The sequence below is a fragment of the Zosterops lateralis genome, assembly GCF_965231275.1.
Source record: "Zosterops lateralis genome assembly, chromosome: 5".
Classification (NCBI taxonomy): Eukaryota; Metazoa; Chordata; class Aves; order Passeriformes; family Zosteropidae; genus Zosterops; species Zosterops lateralis.
In genome coordinates this window covers 35,704,212-35,717,052 of record NC_139766.1, presented here as the reverse complement: position 1 = coordinate 35,717,052, position 12,841 = coordinate 35,704,212, and the positions used below count along the sequence as shown (strand labels likewise).

The following is a 12,841-nucleotide window of genomic DNA, read 5'->3' as shown; positions in this document are numbered from 1 at the left end:
CCTGACTGTCAGAAAACCTGGGAAAGGTTAACCCAGCTACTGAGTTTTCTCAGTTGCTACTTGACCTATTAAATATAGACATGCCATCTGATTAATATGAAAGGTTAAACAGTTAATTCCTTGCAGAACTTCATGTTTTTATTCAGAGCAGGTTACAATGTCAGTCCTAGGTTATACCTATAATCACAATTCCTGCTGGTCACCTACCGAATTACTGAGAAGGACTCTCAATAACAGGAAAATCACGAAAAAAAAAATAAATATATATATATACATATCTAAAATCAGTCTAATTCCTTCCACCATGATAGGTTTCTTCCAATTTTTTGGACATACACTTCTGACAACAGAATTGCTCCCGCCTGCAACACCAGTTCCTTCTGTATCACTCAAAAACCTCACAAGAATAAATGAAGACATCCACCAAAGATCACAGAATTAGAAAAAAATATGGTTAAATTTTCTCTCTCTATATATATATATCTGTGTGTTGTTTCTGAAGTGAAGGTAATTGCTCATGAGTAATAAAATGCCAACCTCTTGTCCCACCATCACCGTGTCTAAAACATTGCCCAGTTCCACAAAAAAACATTTCTTCAGTGAGTGTGCTCAAGTTTCCGGCACTACCCTGCCTACTTTCATGAATGCAGCATCTCTGACTCTTCCAAATCTCATCAACCTCATAAAACCTCGTACATCCCATGGAACCCTTCCTATTGCCATCTGAAAGGACAGAGAAGGTGGGAACCACTGGCTGAGACAAGACAAACAGGCATTGACTCAGTAATCAGAAACTGTATTTTCTCCTAAGCATGACCAGTTTATAGCAAAAAGGACCTGGACAGAAAACAAAGTGAGGCATTAGAGATCTCAATTATTTGTACAGGCAAAGACCAATTAAAAATCACATATAAGATGTTCAACAGGTATGAATCAATATATTTTAACTTGTTCCAAAGGCTTTATGCTATGCTAAATCACAGTACCAGAGATATATCAAAAGAAAAAAAGCCATTCTTTAAAGACAGCATGTCTAATTTCATTATGTCTAATTCTCAAATGTCACTTCTCTATGTAATTTCCTATTTTGTCCCTTAATTTGGTATGTTTCTATTTCCTTTAGCCTAGATAAGCCAAGTAATAATTTCCTCTGTTAAAACCTTTATTTACTGCTTTTAATGAACAAATATTAAAGAGTCATACATATTTGTTTAGCATTTATATGTAGATAAAATTATATACAAAATTCCCTCAAAAGAACAACTTAATCCATTTTCAAATATGTACATTTTATCCAAATAGATATCTCCTACTACTTTGTAAATATAAGTAATATAAGTAATATTATAGAAGGCAGTATTCAAATGGCTGGATAGCTCCTAGTAAAAAAATATAGTTTACTAATCATTGAATATACTAAATATATAAATAAATATATATAAAAGACAAAATAATGTATGCATGCTAGTTGTATAAAAAGAGAAAGGAAGTTATAACTTGAGACTACTTTTGTTGAAGGACAATTTACTGTATCAGAGCCAACTGTGAAATGCCTGAGGTAAAATGTGCAAATCCATACATTTAAACTGCTGCCAAAGTCTTGCTGAGTAACCCATTGTACAAGTCACCCACCTCGAGTGTCCACCACACATGGAATCATGGCTGTAACACCTTCCAGGTTTTAGGTAAGAGCATTCCATCTCTCCCCACCCCATCTCTGAGCCCATACATTACGGGGTGAAGAGCAAATAGTCCCTGCAATTCCTGCCAGTACAGTGGAACAGCAGCAGGCAGCTCTCATCTTAAGCACCACAAAGCTTTGATGTCCAGAGATCACTTCGAGTCTGTCTTCAGTGACAAACTATGGGGGTTTTATATCCAAAGGACTCTGCGCTTTTTATCAGTGCAAGATCTTAGAAAAACATATAAATGTGTAGCCCTGGTTCCAAGCCTGAGGTGTTTTGGTTTTCTGAAATTCTTTTCCCAGGGAATTGTCTGTAAACAGGAGAGATCTTTTTGTAATTGTACTATGTTATTCATTCGTTTTCCTAGGAGATGCGACTTCTTGATAGCCCTCTGGTCTGACCAATGTGATTGAAGAGGTTTGCCTTTGTTTCACCAATCAGATTGGTCTGTGTAAAATCGTATAAAAAGGAGACACATCCCAAAAATAAAGGAGTCCCTTTCAGCCTTCTGAATCTCAGACTCTGTGTCATTGTGGTGTAAAACAGTGTCATAAATGCTTCTGGACTACTTAATTCTGCATGCAGCTAACTGCAGGAATCTCTTAAACTCCTTTGGTCCTGTTTTCTAAGATTACTCTTAATAATAACAACTGTGATTAATTCTTCAGTGTTTAAAAGACTACTCAAATATTATTAAAAAAATCTACAGGAAAATCTACTGTCTTAAAGGCAGAAAACTTAAAAAAATAAATATTTAAAATAAGTACATTGAACAAGAACTACAGGACAATACATAGTTACCCAGTCACAAAACACCCATTGCCATTTTCAGTACAGAATAGCAGCAGAAAAAGCCTCAGAAAACTAGTACCACTGTACATCTGTAGATATTATATGAGAAAATAAAAAAAGAAGGGGAGAGATGACAGTAGGGTAAAAACAGGAATGAGTCTGAGGGCTTGTAAAGTCAAAGATAAAAACATAAGATAGACCTAAATATTTTCAGGAACACATGAACTTTAGGGAGTGTTTTTTATTATTGCAATAGCTTGGGGCACGGAAGAGGAAGAGAGATTTTGTATAGATTTCTTCTTCCCCTCCTGAGAAAGATGAAGTGGAAGAGAGAAAGTTGTGTGCACTGTTGTCTGGGAACAGCTGGCTGTGCTTTACCTCCTGAAGCTCCTGCACCTCACTCTAGGTCCAGTGAGGGCTGAGCACACACTCAGATGCCACAAATTCAGATGTCATCAAAACCCACAGCCGGTGATATTACTTGAGCTTTATTATAGTAAAACAGTGTAAAAAATTAGTAAAGTAGCATAACAAAGTAAAAACAATGTAAATGATTGATGCAATTATGCGCAATCCAAGGGAAAAATTAATCAAAAATAAATCTTTTTTTCTCCCATCATTTCAAAATTTGTAAAATAAATAAATTTATAGTTTGCTATTAAGTTCTTCTACTCACCTCTTATTAAAACTTTCATGTTTATAAGCCTTTGATGGAAGTTTTTAGTGGTATATTTTACCAACTCAAGATCTTTTCATTCATGAAAAAATACTGAGAAAAAAATTAATTCAGCCACATGAAATTTTCAAATAATCATATCTTGTCAAAGCCTTGATCATTTATTTAGGTCTTCCAAAGCCCTACTACTATCTTTCTCACTGCTTACTTCATGAGTAACTCTAGAGTTTTCAGTGTTGTCAAATCAACTCAAAACTAAAGAAAAACAATGAATCAGCACTATGATTTTAAAATGGATGTTACACATCACTCATACACCACACAAGGTAATGTGCTATAGGTAATATCTGCTCCAATTCTTTTTTTTCAGCTGTTCAGAATGTGCAAATGGCTGTTTAACACCAGAACAATAGAAATGCTATTTTAACCTGCACAGTGACATTGAATCACCAGCAGAGAGTGACTCAGCTGTGAGATATGTGTGCATGTCTGTGTGAGACAGGCAGTCATTCACCTCTCCCAACACTCTCTTCACAAAGCTGTTAACATATACAGTCACAGAAATAATCACTAGGAAAGATGAAAAAGATTGCATGCCCCTTTGATGTTTGTTCTCATCTTCAAATAGAGTTTTCAGTACTTTCCAAACTGTTCGCTCCACACAATAAGCTTGTGCTATATAATTCAGCCCCTAGCCTTCTTACTTTGCTTATGTGTACCAATGTTTTCCCTTCAGGTAAAAACCCAAATCTTCTGGGATCAAAACCAGTCTTTACCAAAACTGCAGGAAGTAATCAAAAACACTATCTTTTTTTGTAGTTTTCAACATGAAGGTCTGTACTGTTCTTCTTTCTGTATTTTATTAAAAACATTCCATAGAGAAAATTTAGTCAGGAAATACACAGAAGATGATAAGACATTTTATTTTACACGGATAAAATAAAACAAAACTCCAAATACTGGCTATATTCAATGTTCAAAAGGCAACAGATTAATGTTGCACTACATACATCCATTCCCAGCCAACAAACATCTCATAGACAACTACCTTTTTGTTCCCCTTAGTACAATTATTACTGTCTACATCAGAAATATTCTTGACATAGATATCTAAGCTTCCTTATACAGGTAAATCTGTGCAAATCTCTTCCAGTTTCTGCAGTTTGAGTGTAAATATTCTATTAAATCTTTGAGTGCATCAGCCAAAAATAAGTTGACTTTCTGTTTACACAATCTCTACCTTAAGAGGGCAAAAAATTTGGATATTGAGCAGAAGAAGAAATTTTCCCCGTGATTTACACCTAATTATGCACACAAATAGCATCACCACAATAATTTGTTCGTGTGTTAGTGATATGTGACCTCTTTCTCCTCAGTGTAGATCAGGACATATAACTAACAAATAAAATACTCAATCCATTTCTGGTCAGTATGTTTAAAAGAAAAAAAAATATTCAGGACATATCTCTTTCCATTTCTGTCTGTGAAAGTTAAGTTAAACTAATGATATCAGAACCAGTTTCAGAACACCATTATGCTATTCTCTTCTACATAAAAGATTAAGAAAACTAATTTACCCCAGATATTAACATGAAGAAAATCAATATTAAAATACATATATAAAAAGTAAACATAGAAAATACAGAACAATATTCTGGTTTTGATTGTTTCATGCTTTCCAACTAATTTGCAGCTGGAACACCTAAATGACTAATCAGAAACTATATGTCCAAAGAATTACTGAATAATCACAGATAATTACATCTCCAATGGGAACAAGTACCTCTGAAGAACATACAACAAATCAGTAATATTTTTTCTTGAATTATTTTTCTAAAAGAGTTTTCTATCTAGTATTAGAAGACAGGACAGGAGAGTCCAAGTAAAATACCAGAGAACTACATAAACTTGAAACGGAAAACAAAATAACAAAACCTTCTGTGTCTTCCATGCCTGGCTAGGCATGCATTTTCTTCATATCTAAATTTGTACCACTTGTCACACAGCTTTCAGGGCCAATCAACTCAAATACAGTTTCACAATCCCATCATGAAACATGAAGATTTACTTCTGAATTCTATTAAGCTAGACTTAACCTCAAGTCAGGCTACTGTTACATAAAATTTTAATTGATAAACACAGCCATCAAAGCACAATGTATTGAAGAAAATCATCAAAACCTTTTACTTATATCTCATACTCTCAAACTACTCAACATGTGGCATGACTTCCTGACCTGAAACTGGTCTCCAGGACATCACAGTATAGCAGAGGTAGAGGCAATGCGGTTCCCTCAACACTATTCCCAAGGACAGAAGAAAGGTAAGACATTCACAACAAATGAATGGTTTTACCAATCAGCAAATGAGGTGAGGCAACATTTGAGAATGAATCAAAGGTCAGGCCTGTACTTTGATTTGGAAAGCCTCCTCAAGGAGTGCTGCGTACACAATCCAATGTGATTGGTCCCAGGCTCATTAGTGGAACACATCCCCACTCTGCTCCACCCTCTCCCACTATACAAGATCTACTGGAAACTAGACTAGTAATGCTAACAACTGAAGTTGTTTCTCAGTCTTGTTCAGGAGATAATGTCTCACTTAGATTAAGCTTCAATAAGAATACTTACAATTACGGAATTGCCTATCAAGCAACAAAAAATAGTTTTACCACAAAATTAATTCTGATATCCTGACTGCTATGACTACAGTGGAAAAGAAGACATTGAACCCTTGTAAAGAAATATGATCTCTAGAAAAGCAAGACTAATCCCCAACAAACACGAAAGGATTTTAGGAAATAAGCAACTAATATAATGAAAATAATAAAACAAATATGAAGGTATCCTTCTACACATTAAATTGTGTATCATTACTGGATCTATTTTGACTTATTTCCACAGTATGACTGGATATTAGCTAATCAAGTATCAGCTAATACTGAAAATGAAAATGTTAGTCCTTAGGCTTTTACAGTCATTCTGCAGTTAATAGTTGCTTCAATTACTTCACTCAGCATGGGACCAAGGCTAAGAGGAATCATAAAGACTTTTTCTTATTTGGATGCAAAATGTCTCAAACTAAATTGACATGCCTAACACTGTGAATTGTCAAAATCACTATAATGTGTGTTTGTTTGTGAGAATTCCACAGGCCCAGATGACAACATTAAGCAGTGGAGATACAGTCTGGTTATGCCAGGCCTTGGAAGCAGCTCCCACAGATCCAGCCCTTCACCAGATCACTGTACTTATATTACCTTGTATTAAAAAAGAAAAATAAAATTTGCAGAAACCACCTTTGTGGACTGATTCAGATAACATTGCTGCCCAGGGAAATATATGAAGGATAAACATCTGCAACTTGCAGCCAGAAACTGCTCTATAACATCCCACACAATTCCTCCTTTACCAAAAAAGCAACAAAATATTTACCTTTGCAACATCCATCCCACCCATGCTCTGATTCTCTAACTTAGAGAAATGTTCAGCCATAAAAAAGAATATGACTTCAGATATTTGAATGATACTGGGATTATCTCACCATGGACATATCAGGTCCCAGTGGCCCCAGGCCAACAACAAAATTGATCATTTTGCAGCATAAAACCCCACAATTTTCCATCCTATTTACTACAACATGTTGTCTATAGGTTGATACAAAAAACTTTTACTAACATAAGAAAAACCAATAAAATCCTTCAGAAGGTTCAAAGCAAAAATGAAAAGATAAATTTCATGCTTGTAATAAAGGGGTCTGAAAATGCAGCCTTAAGAGCTGAATGTCTATGTCAGGAATTCTTTAGTGACAAAAAATTCAGCTTTAATGGGTGATTTTTTTTAATATGGCTAAATGCTGAAATACTTGAAATTGAAGCAATAAAAAATATATGATCCTTCAACATGTTTTGAAATGCAGAAAATATTAAGAATCTTCTGTCATCATTAGAGCAAAAGGAATAGAGTGGTCACAGTCTAAGGAACATAACTGAGTTCAGCTCAGTTTTATCTTATCTTTGAAAAAAAAATTGAAATAATCTACTGCTCATCTACTCTATCCTATAACAATACAAGATTGCTCAGTACTTGTACTAGGAAAATATATTGTTGTAAAAACTTTGCTAAACTGAACTTAATTCTTTGAGAAGTTTTATTTAGAGATTTTAGAATTCCAATACCAGCCTAGGTAAGTAGTCCAATGTAAACTCAAGAGTTTCTTGGAATGCAAGTGGGGTTTTTTTATTTTTAAGTTTGTAAAACCTTCTGGTAGCAGCACCAACATTTTTAGAAGAAAAAAAATTGCGCAGCAAAGTATTTTTTCAGAAAGAAAGTTACTAAGACCTTCAAAGACCTAATTTACAAATTCATGTATGAATAACTTTTTTATCCTTAGTGCATATGCAAATCTTAAAGTTCTTTCTTTTACGGTTATTTTCATTTGAAATATGGGGATCTAGGGATTATGTGGTATTTTAATAAAATACAGTACATTACACAAAATCCCTCCCTCCCTTTCTCACATGGATGCTGTCTTGATCTGAGTAACAGATAACAGTTAAACCTGAACTGAGTAATAGAATTAGTACATTTTTTTACACTGTTTAATATTAGTATGATTTCATCCAGAACTCTCCCTTGTTCTTGTTCCTTGTTAAGCATTCAATACACCAGTTCCATTTGTAGTGTTTAACAAACTGCACTCAGTACAGAAAAAAAAGTAATTCAGCAAGTTCACTAATAATCATGGTACCTCCTACATCAGAAATACAACTTAGATTTGCATTTTCATCATACACACTGAACACATTTTTCCACTTTTATTCAAGGCAATTAAATCTCAAATGGATTCCTTATATAGATACCTAATAATCCACTGTCCTAATTTAGAGTTGGAGTAAAATGAAAAAAGCTACTTTGCCAATGAGAACAAATATTGTTCCAAGAAGCCTTCATCTATAACACTTAGCCATTCAAACAACTGTTTTGCCGAGTGACCTATAATAGCTGTGTTACCATCAACTGATACAACAAACTTTCAAAGCAAAATTAAAGATTTATTTTATATCTGAGCGAAATTATATTAAAAAAGAAGTTTTCGGCTATGTTTAAAGACACAGCTAACATAAAGAAACATGATTCTAATTCTTTTTGAAGCCCAAAGCATGAAAACAAACAGCAAGGAAGAAGAGATCCTCTCTTTCCCCTAGTTTAGGAGTCACATGTGTGTACTAATCACAAGATAACAAACAAGATCCTCTTGTTCCACCCATCTTAACTGCTCTGAAATCTGGGGGGGAAAAAACCCCAAAGAGGCTTCCTACAGCCTCTTTCCCTGAATAACTGAAACACAGCTTAGGATAGCTGAATATGAATAAATATATATATACACACACATACAAAAATCCATTTTCCATCATAGTGGACTATACTCTTATCAATAAGCAACTGTTTTGATGATTTCTTCTGTTGAATGTTGAAGTATTGTTTTATTCTGTTGAAGCTCAGATAACTCTGTAATGAATGATGAGAATCACTGGATTTCACACATTAATAAAAGTGCACTGTGAAGCAATACACCTGATTAGTACCTTTTGGCAAAATGCAGATCTAAGCTGTAGTGACACCAGAGAAACAGTGGCTTGGCAGTAAAGTCTCATCATGAGTCATGATCAAAGGTTTAGATTTCATGTACTGAAGGTACATTCCAAGCTTTAGCAGAGACTGCACAACACCCTGAAGAGCTGCTCTGTTTTTCTTTCCTACTCCAGAACTCTCAACAACAAAGGGAAGCTGCCTTGGATTGACTGGAAATACTTTTTTAAAGCAAAATGCCTCATTTGCTTTGCCATTTAGACAGGAGACTAACCTTTTCATCACTCAAAGGTTGTTTCTTTTTTTCCTTTGATGGACAGGTAAATGAGGATCCTGCACACTGTATTCTCCCTTTAAGGCACCAGCGCTACCTCTCCCAGCCCTGTCAATTGTAATTCCAACAAAGAACTAATTTAAGCAAAAGCTCCTGGCTGCACACCTCACAGCTTGTCAAAGAAATTGGCTCAGCTACTATTTAGGTCCCTACACAAGGCTCCATTTAGTAAGGTACTGAGAATGTGCCTGGCTGAAAACCTGTGGCTTGTCCAATTGACTTTAAATCAAATTAACACTGTGGCTTCAATAAAATATACAGAATATGATGTAGGTATCCAGAACTAGATGACATTACACCAGATGATATGACACCTTCGTTGTTCCACACTCATACAAAAAAATATTCATAAGAGATATCTATAAATGTCTATGGTTTAGTTTATCTGTGCCCAAGGGACTAATGCTTCTGGTGAAAAAGAAACACATTACTAAGAAAAAAATATCAGAAAAGGGGCCTGTACATGCTTGAGAAGATTGATTTTATCATTATTGGCATTGCTTGCAATCTACAGCAATGCAAATTTTTCAGAAAAAGTATCAGTTAATTATATGAATGCAAAAATTTATGCATTCACACCTTGGACAGAAACAAATACTCCTGTTTTGGACATTGATGATTACAACAAAGTACAGAAAACTGTGTTGTGATTAACTGTTATAGAGTCTTCAGTACATTAGTTTCATTGCTGTTTAACGAGAGATCTCAATCTAGCAGTTAATAAGTATTAAAGTTACTGACACAGAGCAGTCACTGCCTAAAATACAAATCTTTCAGGCATAACATAGTCAATCTTTATAATCTTAAAAAACCCTTTCTGGCTGATTTAACACAGACAACACTTGTCAGCCTCAAAATACTCTAAAACTAAAGGGACAGGAATAAAACAAACTAGCTTCACAAACATGATACAAAAAAATGCAGATGTGGGTCAGTTAATTCACAGAGATTGCCCATTACATGCACTCCACAGATAATGTATCTAAGATTTGTACATTAAATAAATTAAAAATTTATTCTTGTTAATAAATGAGTTATAAGGATATTATATATATATCAATAATGCATAGATGATGATTGAAACAACTCTAGGTTTTTATGGTTTGATTAAATTGAAAACAATAATTTGTAACACTAATTCTGTGCAACACCTACTACTCTAATTATAAACTGTATGACAATGCCATGGATCATAAAACCAGAGAATAAGTATCCGTTCATCTCTCTCATTTAGAGTTCATAGAATCAATCCCTCAATTTTTCCCCTCAGCCTTAAATAGAACTATTTCTCCCAAAGGGAAAACTACTATAAAGTATGTACTGAAATCTAATTCTGCACTATTTTTTCTCATTCACAAATAGGTTGAGTTCTACTAGGATTTAAGCTACATATTTTTTTCCTCTTTTTTTAGTGCATTATTCAAATCTTGAAAATACAGAAAACATTGCTTCATTAATTTTCCGTGCACTCATTGGTTTAGCTGGAATGTTCTACAAACCTCTTACATATTTAAAAGGTATTTGTGGGTTTTGAACACCTACATTTTAGAGAAGGTAGCAGCCTCCTTTTCTTCAGGTATTGGAATAGAGGAACAAACAGGTTATTAGACAAGTGATTATATTTTCATATAATCAAAGCACACACTGCTGCTGTCATTTTCAATTCTTGGTGTTTAAAACTCAGAAATAAAAAAAAAAAAAAATAAACTGCAAGTATAGGTAAGATGCAAATACTTTGATCTCAGGAAATTTTCCAGCAGCTGTGCAAGGCATAATGGTCAAAAGCCTATTAATAAAATACCAAATATTCAGCTTCCTTAAATGACCTTTTTTACCTCACAAATCTTTTCAGTGCTGAAGAGGATACGGTGTGTATTTTGTGTATATATACATAAACATACACAGCTGTTAGCTGAAGGCAGTGCATTTCTAGAACTCAAAAAGCCCAGATTTTGGAAATAATACCAATTAAAGTTTTGATTTAATTGCAATTATATAGCCCTTTCTCTTTATTCTACATCATATGCAACTTCTGATTCTAATGTCCTCATGTTTTACATCACTTTTATCTCAAAAGCCTCTTCTTGCTTCATCTGCTCCCTTTACCCTCAGGCTCTCTTCATCTTGGCTACTCCTATTCCCTTGAACACCTATTTTCCTGAGAAACAATCAGAGCTGATAATCTTGCTAGTTCTCTTCAAAGCTGGGGGACAGAAAGCTCATCTGCTCCAGAGAATGAGCAGCAGAACACAGCACTGCTTCCCTCCCATCTCCCCATCCTTGTTCACCACCCCTCTCCAAGGCACTGGGACAGTCCCAAAAACATGAAACAGGCATGCACAGGTTGCCATGTTTACTACACAAAAGAATAGGACATCTTCAACTAAAGTAGTAGAAAAAAGTATTTATAAAAAGCTTCAGTATGAAAGTTTGAATATTTCTGTCTGGAAAGAAACCCATAATCTTTTAATGGAAGTGTTATATGACGGTCACTTACACAATTCAGAAAGAAAAAAAAAATAGATCATGATGAGGCAGATAACTGTTATCCTTCAAGATATGACTACTTATGAAGACTGCTCCATGAAACTAATTAATGCCATTGTAGAGATTTAAAAAAACATATGTGAATATGTATAACACTTTAAAATGTGCTACTCTTCTATATAGTAATTAACACCTCAATCTGAGTTCAAAACACAAACCAATGAATCTATCAATAAGCAGGTTTGTAGACCTAAATTAAACATAAATGTAAGTATTTGTTAACAAACTTAGAATAAAAAATCTACAGGTATCATTTAGTTAGTGCAAATTTACAAATCCTTTTTTTTATAGAAAATAACTAATAACTTGAAAGATACAGGCCATAAACAAAATCTCTGTGAACCAGTATGTTACATGATTTGTCAAGTCTATAACTAAAAATCTTAGTGATATAAAACTGAAGGTTTTTATTTAAACAGTCATTAAGTTTCCTTTTACCAAGACCTCAGATTAAGTTATGCATTTCTTCTGAACAGAAACATCTGCAATCGACTTCTACTGGCTGCAAAAAGCCCATATAAGTAAAACCTAAGCTATCTCCCACTGGAGTTAAACAGCCTTTTTTACTGACTCCAGCAGGAACAGAAAACTCAACAAGTATTAAATGTAAAAACAAGTTTTAAAGTAAAGGAATGAATAACTGTATTGAGGAAAATGGCTCTCAACCAAACAATAGAATCTGGTGCAAGATCAATCTGCATTTCACTTTCACTCTATGTAGAGTGGAAGAAACATTTATACTTATACATTAAAACACTAGAGACGTTTACGAGTGATACATGGGACACAGACAAAAACCCCTCTATTTTAAGAACAGACTCTGAAATCATATTTCATACTACTCTAACTCACCTGCTGCTTTGCCATGAAAGACTACCTTCTTGTTTCACGGAAGTTCATTTGTAAGATACTTAGATACAATTATTTTTTTCCTCAGAGAAATCTAAGGCTAGAGAACTATTTTTGAGATGGGCACACAAAAGCAAGGAAAGATCCGTGAAAGACGAGAGGCAGTGCAAGGTGGGAAACATGCTAAAAAATAAAAGTAGAATTGCCATGTAGCATTTCCATCCTAATAGACACCTACTAATGACATCAGACATCTACTAATCATTTTTAACCACTGACTGTGAAACCAGATCAAGCTGATCAACCTAATCCTTACACATAATTTAAACAAAATTAAAACTGCATTAGTTTTCTTTTTAAAATTTCTT

General features: G+C 34.4%; 1 protein-coding gene across 1 annotated transcript in view; it reads right to left on the bottom strand.

The window, feature by feature from the left end:
- Positions 1-12,841, bottom strand: part of GPM6A (glycoprotein M6A) — a 109,413-nt gene that overhangs the window by 38,838 nt on the left and 57,734 nt on the right. The window lies entirely within an intron of this gene.